This window comes from Mesoplodon bidens (assembly GCF_964165515.1).
Source record: "Mesoplodon bidens genome assembly, chromosome: 9".
NCBI lineage: Eukaryota > Metazoa > Chordata > Mammalia > Artiodactyla > Ziphiidae > Mesoplodon > Mesoplodon bidens.
In genome coordinates, this window is record NC_138166.1 from 101591596 (window position 1) to 101605961 (window position 14366).

A 14366-nucleotide genomic window follows, 5' to 3' on the forward strand; every position below is an offset into this window, starting at 1 on the left:
CTCCCCTCACCTCCTGCCGGCTACCCACCTGGTGTCACAACTTTGTTCAGAGCCTTGTGTTTTGTTTTGTCACATTACCCTTTCCCCTTATGAATTGGTCTGGCAGCTGTGGCCCCGGACACAGCGGTTCTTTCCCTGACACCTGGCTGTGGCTACTCCAGTCTGTGCCACACAATTCAGCAATTTTTATTTATCTTGTATCTTCCCCTGTTTTCTCTCATAATTCGTCTGTCTCCCTGGCATCCCTTAAGCAACTCCTGGGCAGCACCCATGTCTTCTATGTCCTTTATACCCACAGAAAAGGCCAAACACTGGCATGCTCTCAGTTTATACTTGTTTATTTTAACATGTGTCTTATATTTTGGGTAGGCTGAACCCCTGTTCGAGAAGATCCAAAATAGAATAGAACAACACATAAGAGTCTATTTCTTGCTCACTTAACTACCCAGGGTGAATATTTCAAGTTGTTCCACATGGTCCTGCAGGAACCAGGCTGATGGAGGCTCCACCATCTTGAACGTGTGGCTTCCATCATCCCAGGCAGAGCATGGGGGGATGCTCCTTGGAGGTTTCTGGGCCAGGCCTGGAGTGGTGCACCTGCATTCCATTGAAGAGATCATAGTCATGGCCACAGCCAACTGCAACAGGCTGTGAACCATAGGCCCAGCTGGTAGGAAAGACGAGGAGACATCTTTTGTCTTAGGAGGGACAGCGAGCATTCCCTCCCACACTCCCCGTACTTCCCGTTCCATCACTTTATTCCTTGCTTTCTACAAAAGTATTCTTCTTGAACTCCGTTCCATTGAGCAGAAGCTTCTGAGAAGATATATTTCTGCATTTGAGATGTGTATACGTTTTCTAGGACTACCGTAACAAAGTGGTACAGACCAGGTGGCTTGAACCACAGAAATTATTGTCTCATGGTTCTAGAGGCTGCAAGTCTAAGATCAAGGTGTTGTCAGGACTGGTTTTCTCTGAGACCTCTCTCCTTGGCTTGTGGACGGCTGTCTCCTCTCTGGGTCTTAACTTGGCCATCCCTTAGTATGTGTCTGTGTCCTAATCTCGTCTTCTTTTTTTTTTAGTGTTGATTTTATTTATGTATTAATTTATTTATTTTGGCAGCACTGGGTCTTAGTTATGGCACACGGGAGCCTCACTGTGGCACGCGGGATCTTTAGTTGCGTGTGCGGGCTACTTGGTTGTGGCATGAGAACTCTTAGTCGTGGCATGCATGCACGATCTAGTTCCCCGACCAGGGCTCGAACCCAGGCCCCCTCCACTGGGAGCACAGAGTCTTACCCATTGGACCACCAGGGAAGTCCCTGATCTCTTCTTCTTATAAAGGAAATCAGTCCTATTGGATTAGGGCCCACCCACAAGACCTCATTTTACCTTTCTCACCTCTTTCAAGGCCCTATCTCCAAACACAGTCACATTCTGAAGAACTAGGGGTTAGGACTCCAATATATGAACTGGCGGGGGGGGGGACAAAATTCAGCCCGTAATCAGATGATATCTAGAAGAAGGAAGTACAACTAGTGTCAGAAGGAAAAATGCTACTGGCTTCTCCGCTCCCTCTGTTCCCTACAGCACTTTTCCCTACTGCTTACCTTGCTGGAATTCTCAACGTTTCCTCTGTGGTGACTGTCCATAAGACCCCCTTAAATCAGCTTTGAAGGGAGGGCTGAGAAACGCCCACAGTCTAATTTACCCTGGCTATTCCTCAGAAGGGGTGCAACGGCTCACCAGCCCAGGAAGGAAAGGGGCCACCCTGCACCTTGGAGTCTTCTTTTTTCAATTTTTTTTTTTTTTTTTTTTTTTTTTTGTGGTACGCGGGCCTCTCACTGTTGTGGCCTCTCCCGTTGCGGAGCACAGGCTCCGGACACGCAGGCTCAGCGGCCATGGCTCACGGGCCCAGCCGCTCCGTGGCATGTGGGATCTTCCCGGACTGGGGCACGAACCCATGTCCCCTGCATTGGCAGGTGGACTCTCAACCACTGCGCCACCAGGGAAGCCCTTTTTAATTTTTTTTAAATTGAAGTAGAGTTGATTTACAGGGTTGTGTTAATTCCTGCTGTACAGCAATTTTTTTTTTAGTTTTAATAACATTTTATTTAATGCAATGTAGCAAACTATTATTTCAATGTATAATCATTAGAAACATTATTCTCCATGTTCCAGATCCATACATGAGACATATTTATTGTGATTGGTCTGGATTTAGCACATCCCATAATCCCAATGACATCATCACACATAGATTGAAGACTGAGTTTTCACTGAGTCAGCACATACAGCTGATGTCCTTAAACTTCTGCTTTTCCCAGTGCGGTCAATAACTTTCATCTTATCTCCAAATGTGATCACAGTTCTCTCGTTTTCATCCGGAGGCCTCCCAGTGATAGTTCTGACGTGTACAGCGGTTTTTTAATTTATTTTTTCTATTGAAGTAGAGTTGATTTACAGTGTTTTACACCTTGGATTCTTTTTTTAAAAAGTAAATTTATTTATTTATATTTATTTTTGGCCGCGTTGGCTCTTTGTTGCCGCACGCGGGCTTTCTCTGGTTGCGGCGAGCAGGGGCTACTGTTCGTTGCGGTGCACGGGCTGCTCATTGTGGTGGCTTCTCTTGTTGCAGAGCACGGGCTCTAGGCACACGGCCTTCAGTAGCTGTGGCACTTGGGCTCAGTAGTTGTGGCTCACGAACTCTAGAACGCAGGCTCAGTAGTTGTGGCGCACAGGCTTAGTTGCTCCGCAACATGTGGGATCTTCCCAGACCAGGGCTCGAACCCATGTCCCCTGCATTGGCAGGTGGATTCTTAACCACCACGCCACCAGGGAAGTCCTACACCTTGGCTTATTTAGCATCCTTTCCCTGCAGGTGTAGAAGTGGATGCCCTCCACTTTAAATCACACTGCTGTTTTCCAGATTCAGGGCAGGATTCCCAGCTGTATGCTGGAGTCCAAGAATGCAAAGATTAATAAGAAATAACCTCTCCACTCCTGGAGCTCACAGGCTGTAGGAAAGCACCATCGGCAGCTACTATTGGTTTTGCAATAAATGGAAAGCAAGCATCCCCATGATAATAGCTCAACCAAACTTTATGTCAGACCTTTACCAAGTTTCCCTGGAGAGACTGTCCTTCAATGTTATTTCACGACTCTTCCCTGATTGTTCGCCGGTTCCCCTCTTGTGGATTTTCTTCTAATTACAATGTGCCTAAAAACTCCTCCAGATACTTCACCTACACAGCCACCCTAGGCGGTCAACACTACTCTCCCCGCTTAGAGATCAGACAGCTGAGGCTCAGAGAGGTTATATTGGCATTTTTCAAACTGAACGGAATCATGAAATTGTTCACTGGCTCTGCAGATGGCTTCTTAGAAGAGGAATTTTTTTCCCTCAAATGAAGCCTTAAGTGGAAGCTAATCAGATAAAGGCAGAGGTGTTCTGGTTGAAGGAGGAATACTTTCCACCCTATGACTCACACCCACTCTGAGGATCCAGAAGCACCCAGGAGAAGCCCCGAGGGACCCAGAGGAGGTCAGAATGTAACCGTTAGCTGGGTGGCCATGGGCTAAGCAAAGACTATTATAGCTTAGAAGTTTCCTTTTAATTGGATTTGTTAAGTTTGAGATGCTTAGACAGTTGGATAAATTTTAGAACTCAGTGGAGAGATAGGACATGGGGGTATGAATTTGGGTGTCAGTGCACACAGATGGTATTTTCCTCTCTAAGGATCACTGAGGTCCTCTGGGAGAAAGTGCAAATAAATGGTAATAGAGGATCCAGGACTGAACCCCACAGCGCCCCGATTTTAGAGGCTGAGAAAAAGAAGAAGCTCCAGCAAAGAAGAACCAAAGGAGAGTATACTCAGGCAAGCCAAGTTTAGAGACTGTTTCAAAAAGGAGGAAGTGACCAACTCTGCGGTATCTGCTGAGAGGCCAATAGATGAGAACATAATAGTGACTACTGGATGTGGCCGGGGTTCGCTGGTGACTTGGATGAGAGTGATCTAACGAAGTGGTAGGGATAGGAGCCTGAGCAGGTCGATTTGGAGAGTGTATAGTTAGGAGTATTATTAGATTAGGCAGGGATAACAAAGCACCCCTGAAGTCTCAGGGGCTTAACACAAATGTTCATTTGTTGCTTAAGTTAGGCCTCCAGTGTATCCGGCATCTTGTAACTATACCTTGTGGTATCTACACCCTTCATCTTGTAGCTATGCCATCTAGCAGACTTCAAAGGTCGCTCTTCAGGAAAAGAGCTGGTGGGGGGGACCTCTTACTTACTCTTAAATCCCCTGGACCACAGCCGTCTGACCAGAACTAGGAGCGTGGCCCCTCTTAACTGCTAAGGGCTGTGAGTCTTCCTGCTTGCCCAGGAATGAGAGGAGAGCCAGCCCTGGAGACTTCATGTAACTTTTACTGCAGGGAGTAGTGGATGTGAGGGATGGAGAAAGTGACCATGGAGACCTCTTCCAAGATTTTCCAAGAGAACAGTGGCTGGAAGGGGACAAAGGGTCAAGGAAGGGTATCTGTAAATTTAAAAAAAATTTTATACACTTCTAAAGGTTATTCTTCATTTACAGTTATTACAAAATATTGGCTCTAATACCCACGTTGTACAATACATCCTTGAACCTATCTTATTACACCCAATAGTTTGTACCTCCCACTCCCCCACCCCTATATTGCCCCTCCCGCCCCCCACTGGTAACCACTAGTTTGTTCTCTATATCTGTGAGTCTGCTTCTTTTTGGTTATATTCACTAGTTTGCTGTATTTTTTAGATTCCACATATAAGTGATTTCATATAGTATTTGTCTTTCCCTGTATGACTTGTTTCACTTAGCGTAATGCCCTCCAAGTCCATCCATGTTGCTACAAATGACAATATTGCATTCTTTTTTATGGCCGAGTATATTCCATTGTGTGTGTGTGTGTGTGTGTGTGTGTGTGTACACACACCCATATACCACATCTTCTTTATCTGTTCATCTGTTGATGGACACTTAGGTTGCTTCCATGTCTTGACAGTTGTAAATGATGCCGTGAACATTGGGGTGCATGTATCTTTTTGCATTTCCCACCAACAGCATATAAAGGTCCCCTTTTCTCCACATCCTTGCCAACATTTGTTATTTGTGTTCTTTTTGGTGACAACCTAAAAGATTCAGTGGAGAGGGAGAAACTGGTGATGTAGGAAGATGAGACAAACGTAAGTCTGAGGTCAGCCCTTGAGAAGGCAAGAGGATGGAATTCTGAGCATAACAGGGGGCTTGCCTCCAGGGAGAGCAGGGACATTGTTCCTTTTCTAACAGAGAAAAGGCAGAGAGGATATGTACAAATATTGGTGGTTGGTGGAATAGGTGGTAGGGAAAGAAAATGAGGTGTTGAGTTGGCCAAAAAATTCTTTTGGTTTTTCTGTAACGTCTTACGGAAAAACCTGAATGAACTTTTTGGCCAACCCCATAGTTCTCATCTGAGTGCTTCTCTGTTCTCTGCCATCACCCGCTGAGAATGAGGGTAGGATGGAGGGGAGGCTGGAGGTTTGAGAAGAAAAGTGAGGGTTGGCTTGCTCATTTCTACCTACTCCCGGTTTATTCCTAACAGCCTCCTGTATGGGGCACCTCTTCCGCCTCATTCCTGATACTCTTGGCCTCACCACTGTGGAGGTGACTGGTTCTGTGATGATGCCCGACTGATTCGTGCTGGTGCACATGGAAGAGCTCATCTTTGGTCCCTTTTGTCCCCCTTGTCCCCTTAGTGCTGTGAATACCTACCCAACTCAGAATCATGGCGGAGCGAACAAACCTTCACCCACTAGAAACAGGAGCTGGTGGAGAAATATGTCCCCTTTCTCTACTCCTATGGACAATCCTGACGCATGGTTTATAGGTGTTTATTTAATATTTTCTCTCATTCTGTGGGTTGCATTTTCACTCTAATTGTGTCCTTTAGTACATAAGTTTTTAATTTTGAGGTAGTTTGATTTATCTTTCTTTCATTGCCTGTACTTTGGTGTCATAGCCAAGAAATTATCACCAAATCCAATGTCATGAAGCTTTTACCCTGTTCTAAGAGTTTCTATAGTTTTATCTCTCTCTCTTTTTTTTTTTTTTTGGCCGTACCATGCGGCATGTGGGATCTTAGTTCCCGACAGGGATCGAACCCGTGCCCCCTGCAGTGGAAGCACGACATCTTAACCACTGGACCACCAGGGAAGTCCTATAGTTTTATCTCTTAACACTTAGGTCTTTGATCCATTCTGAGTGGAAACAACCCAAATGTTTATCAACTGATGACTGGATAAACAAAATGTGGTATTTTCATACAATGGATTATTATTTGAGCATCAAAAGGAGTGAAGTACTGACATGTGCTGCAGTATGGGCGAGCCTTGAAAACATGATGCTCAGTGAAAGAAGCCAGATGCAAGAACCACGTGTTGTGTGATTCTGTTTATATGAAATGTCCAGGATAAGTAAATTCCCAGAGACAGAAAGTAGATTAGTGGCTGATGGAGGATGGAGAGAAGGGGAAATGGGAGTGACTGCTGGGTGTTATGGGGTTTCTTTGAGCTGATGAAAATGTTCTGAAATTAGATAGTGGTGATGGTCCCACAACTTTGTGAACATACTAAAAAACCTCTGAACTGTTATATTTTAAACGGTGAATTTTGTGGTATGTGAATTATATCTTAATAAAAAATAAAAATAGGGCTTCCCTGGTGGCACAGTGGTTGAGAGTCCACCTGCCGATGCAGGGGACACGGGTTCGTGCCCCGGTCCGGGAAGATCCCACATGCCGTGGAGCGGCTGGGCCCGTGAGCCATGGCCGCTGAGCCTGTGCGTCCGGAGCCTGTGCTCTGCAACAGGAAAGGCCACAACAGTGAGAGGCCCGTGCACCACGAAAAAAATAAATAAATAAAAATAAAATAAAATTCTAACTATTGTATGGGCACCTTTCTCAGAAGGAAAGATTTGACTTTATTACAACAAACCAACCATGCAATGCTTGCAAAACTCCTGTGATAAATTTGTCCAAAAATGGGGCCAACTCACTTTTTTTCCCTTCATGCTGTGAGGCTATAACATGCACACAGTGGAGTGCACCATGTTCAGTGAACAGCCCAGTGACTGTATATGTAGGCTCTGCGAGGCTTTCACTCAGATCAAGAAGATACAGCATGTCCGACCCTATAAAAGGCTCACTCTGGGCCTCTCTCAGAAACAAGCATTCCCACCCCCTCCCAAAGGTAATCACCACTCTGACCACTGTCACTCTGGATTAGTTTTGCCTCTTCTTGAGCTTCATGGAATTAGGATTATAGGCTGTGTCTGGCTTCTATCAGTGTTACGTCTGGGGCATTCATCCTGTTGTGTGGCTCTGTGGCTCACTCATTTCAGTGCTGCTTTGCATTCTGTTATATGTAGAAGCACAATTTATCCATTCTCCTGTTGATGGCATTAGGGTTGTTTCCAGTTGGGGGCTACTATGAATAAAAGCTTACCTTTTAATATTACTATAAAAGGACAAAAAAGCACCTTCCCTTAGAGCCTGTCTGAAGGAGATTGGAAGTTATGCTTGGAGGTTTATAATTGGCTGTTATATCTGCCCCAGGAGAGGTATCAAAACCGCAGCCCCCACTCCCTCTCACATACCAGCAGATGGCTGGTCCCAGGCAAAACACTGAGTCAGCCTCCTTTATTGGGGGAGGGTCGGATCTGCTCAGACATGTTAAGAAAGAAGAAATTTTGCAAGCATTTGGCTGAATTCATGTACTAATATCTAAAGTTGAGTAATACAGAGTAAGAAATAAAAGGGCAGCCAGTAACTCTTCGGCTCATCTTTGTCTCTTGAGGTATTCTGAAAACTTCTTTGTTTTCTTAAGTTTATTTCAGAAGAGCCAAAAATGAGGCTTGCCCTAGAGAAGGCTAGGATTTTGACTTGCCCAATGCTAGGTTTTTCCTATTTCCTCAGCTGAGGAGAGAGAATTCTAAGACTTTCTGGAAAGACCCTTTGAACTTTGGAATTCCTGGATCCTGCCTGCTGATTGGAGCTCCGGGGCAGGGGCCTCTGGGGCTGGTGAGGAGCTGTGTGATGTCATAGGGCTTTGTGAGGCAGCCTGGGGCGCCTGTGTTTTGAGCCCTGCCATGCGGGGCAGGGTACCCAGCACAGTCAAGTTATTTGCTTAGAATCCAGGCACCACAGAGTCACGCATTCAGGAAGAAATTCCATCTTGCAGATCGTTCAGCGTAGACTCCTGCCTAATTCCGCTTATGACTCAGCTTGGAGAATACAACTAGAAAGCAGCCAGTGGTTGTCTTAGTGGTAGGTGGCTGGGTTCAGTCTGCTGAAAAGTGGGAACAAAGATGGGGGGGCGGTCCTTCCACCTAGAATCAATGGGAGCAGTGCATCAAATCACGGAATCTTGAATGGGATGCTGGCTCTGGGGATTAGGATTAAGAAGAGCAGATTTTTCAGGCTGGGTTATGCCATCTTAGAGGCTTACTGGGCATGGTAATAACTTTAGTTCTTGAAAATCAGGGCCAATTCTCACTGTATACCACAAAGGTACACCCTTTGTGCTTCTTAGGATTTATACAAAGAGAATGTATTACTTATTCAAAAAAGGAAATAGAAAAAAAAAAAACGCTTGGTAGTATCAGAAAGTCATAGATCTTGTATGGAGATCAGTATTAAGATTGTTCTTGGAAAGCAAGGGATTACAAATACTGATTATTTGCAGAAAAATTAGTTGTGACATTATCTAAAGCATGGTCATGTTTTCCTGGCTCTAAAAACGAACATTTTAAAACTCAGTGACTGTAGATCCAGATTTATTTTAGGGCTTTGGTTTCTCAGTGTGTGCATGTGCACGTGTTAGTGACTATTGGCAGCATTCTTTTTTGCTTTACTGGATTCTTTTCATTAACTCTCAGGTTTTTTTTGAATGCATTTAAAATTTTGTTTGCTATACATACAAATCATCACTGAAATATTTTTTACAACTTAACTCTGTATTTTTCTAGGACATGAGTTTTAGTGAAGGAAATAATTGAACATGGTTTCCTTCTGAGAATACAGAGTCGAAGAGCCAATCACAGAGCTGCGGGATCTATCTCTGGGTAGGAGAAGTTTTCTGCGTTTTGTGGGAGTATGGGGAGGGTGTTGGGGGCGGGAGGGGGAGAGATGAGGTGCATATTCCAGAGAACTAATGGGAGCTCTGCTTTAAAAAAATGCAATATAAGACAACTGATATTAGTAAAATAAGAAATTTGGGGGGAGGGATATTTTTATAAGTGTTCATATCAAGAAAATTTTCTTTTTTTTTAATTTTTAAGAAAATTTTTATTTCATAACGGAGTAGAGTTGATTTACAGTGTTGTGTTAGTTTCAGGTGTGCAGCAAAGTGAGTCAGTTACACATATACATGGATCTATTCTTTCCCAAATGTTCTTAGTATGGTAGAATCTTTCTAGAGTGTGGATTTATATATTTTACTTTTCAGTAATAATTCTATCATATGAATTCATGTGTATGTTTTGTATATTAAACTTGGTGGCCTCCCATCACCTATTTTCTTCTTTCACTAGTTTCTAATTGCTTTTGGGTTTTGGAGAAAATCAAAACAGAAGTCTCTCAAAATTTAGACACTAATAGGAAGATGCAGTGGTAATAGAAGTTAGAACAACTTCATTCTCTTTTCAGTTCTTTTACTCCATCCATTTCCCCTAGTTAGAACTTATCTTCTTCTCTTACACATTCGATACATTTTCTTTGAATAATAAAATATTTCGTTTTTAGAGTGTTATTCATTCAGTGAATGAGCCTTTATTGTGCAACCAGGATCTTTGTCAGGACATTAGATCCTATGTCCTAGGGGAATGCTCCCATACTGATAAACTCTCCCGAATCCAGCTTTATGTCCCCTGCCTTTACCGAGCATCCTCAGGACTCAGCCCAGGCCCAGGCCCCTGACTCCAGTGGGTGGTGATGCCCGGGCCCTGCAGTTCTCGGGGAACACACTTTCCTCCCTGAGGGGGCCTCACACATTCCCGGCCAAGCTATGTTGTGACTTGGTCCTCGTTACTGACCTGGTGGCCAGGAGCGGACTTGAGAGGTGACCCTGAGGGAGGGCAGGTGTTGCCTTTTGAAACAGGGGCCTCTGTGTTATTTTCAAGGAGAGGAGGAGAGCTAGCCTTTCGTGGAGAGGAGGGGCCATTGCTGTGGGTCCAGAGTGTCCGGTGGGTCTGGGGTTTCCAGCGTGTCTCCACCCACACACTCCCATCCTGAGGCTCAGTCTCCCTCCTCTCCTGGGTTGAACATTAGCCAAGGTGAGAATCAACCTTCCCTTCCCTGCAGCTCAGCTGCCCTCATCAAGCCCTGCTTTCTCGCCCTTTGGTTATAGGGATAAGTCTTTATACCCTGCTAAGGAGGCCCTCTGACTCAGATATTTTGCCTTGAATTGGGGACGAATAACCCTCAGCTTTCCATTTTCTCAGTTGCATCCACAGCCTCAACTATAGCCATTCTGACTCCGTGGTATTTGTGGTGATCACTCCCTGCCCTCATCTCTCAAATGTGCCAACCAGAACACTCCTTTCCGCCAGGATTCCACCCCAGGTCACCACAGCAAAGTTTTAGTGAGGGCACTGCTTCATTAAGGGGCTATCAGAATGCTGCCTTTCCACCATCAGTGGGTCCTCAGGGAAGCCAGCTAGGGGTGACCCAACCCCTAAACCCCATTTTAGACCGTTTCCCAGGACCACTCCCACTACCAACTCTTGTAGTTCGAGTTCCCCAGAAAACAGACTCTGAGATTTGCGCGTAAGCACTTTGTTGACGTGGGTTTGGCTCTCCAAAGTGAGGGAAATGGGTCAAGCAGAGGAAGAGGTTGGAGTGTGATGTGGTTGAGGGGCCCCTGCCAGTCCCGTGGGCAGCTCTGGGCCGGAGGGGCCTTCAGAATCATCCCAAAGTGAGACAAGAGGCTTCCACCCGTCGACCAGTCTTTAAGCGTGAGTTCCCTCAGGGAGGGGGAACCTTGGGCAAAGCAGCTTGCCTCAGCCAAAGGTAATTCTGGGGCATGGACTTGGCTGTGAGCCTTTGGCAGTAGAGGGAACAGGTGCCCACCACTGCCTAAGGCATCGTATCCAGGTGTGTTCAGGTCTCTTTCTGGTGGTTTGAGGCCATGGAGCTGTTATGGGCACTGGGTTTTGTGGAGCAGTATGGGTTTCCTACATGAATAAGAGCAGTAAGAGCCACAGTGGATATGCAGGCTCGTTCCTAGGGAAGGGCCAAGGTCAAAACTGTAGAAGCCAAATTCTTCCCTCGAGTCCGAGAAAGGATAAAAATGGGAGATAATGCTAAATGTTCGAGTGCCAGGAAGTCACTTGGGAAGAATTGGAGCATGAGAAGGAAAATCCATGCCAGAGGGACCTGGACCCAGGAGGGACCTGGAGAGCATGAGGCTCATTTCACTGATTACTTTTCCCAGGAGTCAGGACATCAGGGGGCTTCAAGGGACAGGGATGGGAGCATCTATGTTCACGTGTTTGCCAGTGTTAATGCTATTTGATTTATTTTCACATTTTATTTTCATTTTCAATCTTTTTAAAACTCTTTGCTTTAAAAACGTTTATCAAAGTCATACATACGTATAAAAAATCAACTGAAAACAAAATCTTAAAAGAAAGTCAGCAGACCCTTCCCCATTCCCACACTGACCCCCACCCCAGTTCAACTCCCTAAAAGCAAGAGACTCTTTCATCGGTTTCTTATGATGGTTACCTTCACATTTTAAATAATATTCTCAGACTTCTATTTCTTGGTTTATCTATATTATACACCAACCTCATTTTTCTTACATGGCTTCTATTTTTTTTAGCTTATTTTCCAATAAATCTATGAGATTTTGGGGGGGGGGTTAATACAGTTATCAGTGGTTACGTCTTCATCACTCTGTCAATATCGTTCCTTAGTTTTTACCATCATATAGATCATCCACCTGCGCTTCCCCACCCCCAAATCATTCATCAAATCTGATATCCTTTGGACCCATCTCCTTTGTGGGGCAGGGGTGCAGCGCCCGGAGCTCAACACCAGCTTCTGTTCCAGTCTCTGCTGGTTGCACCCTAAGCCACTTCACACCTGCCCTCCGAGACGGCTCTGCCTCTCTCCTGGGTTGAATCCACGACCCTGGGTCCTTGTAGTCTTTGTTTATTCTTTGTCTTGTTGGCGCTTACAATCCACACATAGTTTCCCAAAAAGGAAGACAAGGAGTGTAATTTGTTTTTGAAAACACCTTTATTCTACTCTCAAGCTTTATTAAATGTTGACTAGATATAGAAATCTAGCTGGAATATCATTGAACAGAATTTTGAAGCCATCTCTCTACAGTTTTTCAGAACCCAACGGTGCTGTTGAGAAATTTGATCTCATTCTGCTTCTCCTTCTCGTATATGTCAGCTGTTTCTCCTGCCTCTGGAAGCTTTTAGGATCTTTTTACATCGATCGCATTGGCCATTCTATGGGCCCTTTTACTTCTGGGGGAAATGTTTGTATTATTTATTTGATGCTTTTCTCCTCTTTTCTCTGATCACCTTTTGGAATCCTTTGCACTAGTTGGATGTTATATTGATACTTCCTAGAATGAAATATCACATCTCTCATTTTTTTCCTCTCTCTTTCATTTATTTGTGATTTCCAGAGTATGCCTTTCATGCTATTTTCCAACCTTCTGATGATTTTTAATTTTAGCGATCATGCTTTAAGTTTCAGCAGCCTCTTTTTGTTCTCTAAGTGTTCCTTTTTCAAGCCTGCTTCTCTGGTTTCATAAATGTAATGTTTTCTTAGCTGTCTCTGAACAACCAAAATCAGTGTTTTGATGTTTTGAAAGCTCTCATCTACTGTTCCCCTTTTCTGGTTCAATTTGTATTTTCTTTCTTTCTGAAGGCTTCCCTCAAGCACCTCAGCCAGTCCTTGGCATCTGTACTAGTTTACTAGGGCAACCACAACAAAGTCCCTTAGACTGGGTGGCTTAAAAGATAGACGTTTATTTTCTCACAATTCTGGAACCCAGAAGTACGAGGTCAAGGTGTCAGCAGGGTTGGTGTCTTTTGAAGCGTCTCTCTTTGGCTTGCAGACGGCCACCTTCTCACTGTGTCCTCAAACGGCCTTTCCTCTGTGCCTGCACCCTTGGTGTTTCTTCCTTTTCTTATAAGGACACCAATCCTATTGGATCAGGGCCCACCCTAATGGCCTCATTTAAACTTCATTGCTATAGACCCCATCTCCAAATACCGTCACTTTGGGAGTTAGGACTTCAACATATGAGTTTAGGGGGACACAATTCAGTCCATAACAGCATTCCATTCCAACGGAAAAGTGAGACTCTAACACGCTGTCAGGAACCTCTGGGTGTTGGGCTCACCCCCCTCCCACAGGTGTCCTGTCTTCACGGTGACACGTGGAGAGTCGGCTGCTGTGTTGGGCACACCGTATGCTTCACTGTGTGTGGGGCTTTTCTCTGGGGCCTGTCTTCTCATCACAGAGTAATTCTCCCCTCTCCTACCTCACGTTGAGCAGCCTGGCTGCTGGGATCCTGTGCGTGAGGCGGGAAAGAGAGCCAGGTGACTCCCTTGACCTCAGCCTCAAGCTTCCTTCTGTGGAGGCTGAGCCTCTACAATCCCATTTCTCCAGAGAAGAAATTGCCAGGCTCTTGTCTGACTTTTCTGTGCAGGGAGGGGTGTCCAGAGCCGACTGTTCTGCATGGAAGCATGTGGCCTTTTCCAAAGCCTCCCCTCGTGCCCCCTGACAAGCCTGGGCCTCCAAACCCTGAGCTGCCCTGGGGTCTGCTAGACGCGTATCTGTCTCAGAGTCCTCGCTCCGCCTACCTGGAGTTGTGACTCCCTCTGTCCTTCCAAGTCACGGTCACACGGCCAGTAGTGTGTCTTCCAAACCTGCACTGAAATCGCCATGCATTTTTCTCTCTACCACTCTTTTCCCAGGAGAGTTTTCAGCTTTATTTTTGTTCACAGTTGAGTCAGCGGGGAGAGGACACAGACACACGTATTCCATCTATCAGCTTTAAAGGAAGCCTCTCAAGACTTTCTTTTTTGATAAATTATGAAATATTTCAAACATAGGAGAAATACAGAGAAAAATATCAGGAGCACTCTATACGCTCTATGTGCACATCATCAAGCTTTATCAAACCTCCTCATTTTGCCATATTTGCTTCAGAACTTTTAAAAAGTAAGCATTAAGGGGAATTCCCTGGCTGTCCAGTGGTTACTACCCCTCACTTCCACTGCCGAAGGCCCAGGTTCAGTCCCTGGTCGGGGAACTAAGATCCCACA

At 45.1% G+C, this 14366-nt stretch overlaps 1 protein-coding gene across 5 annotated transcripts in view; it reads left to right on the forward strand.

Moving 5' to 3' along the window:
* GALNTL5 (polypeptide N-acetylgalactosaminyltransferase like 5) overlaps positions 1-14366 on the forward strand; it is a 137162-nt gene that overhangs the window by 48551 nt on the left and 74245 nt on the right. For all 5 annotated transcript variants that reach the window (XM_081244077.1, XM_081244073.1, XM_081244076.1 and 2 more), the window contains one exon: positions 9039-9134. The gene's annotated coding sequence lies outside the window, so the exon portion shown is untranslated. The remainder of the gene's footprint in view (positions 1-9038; positions 9135-14366) is intronic.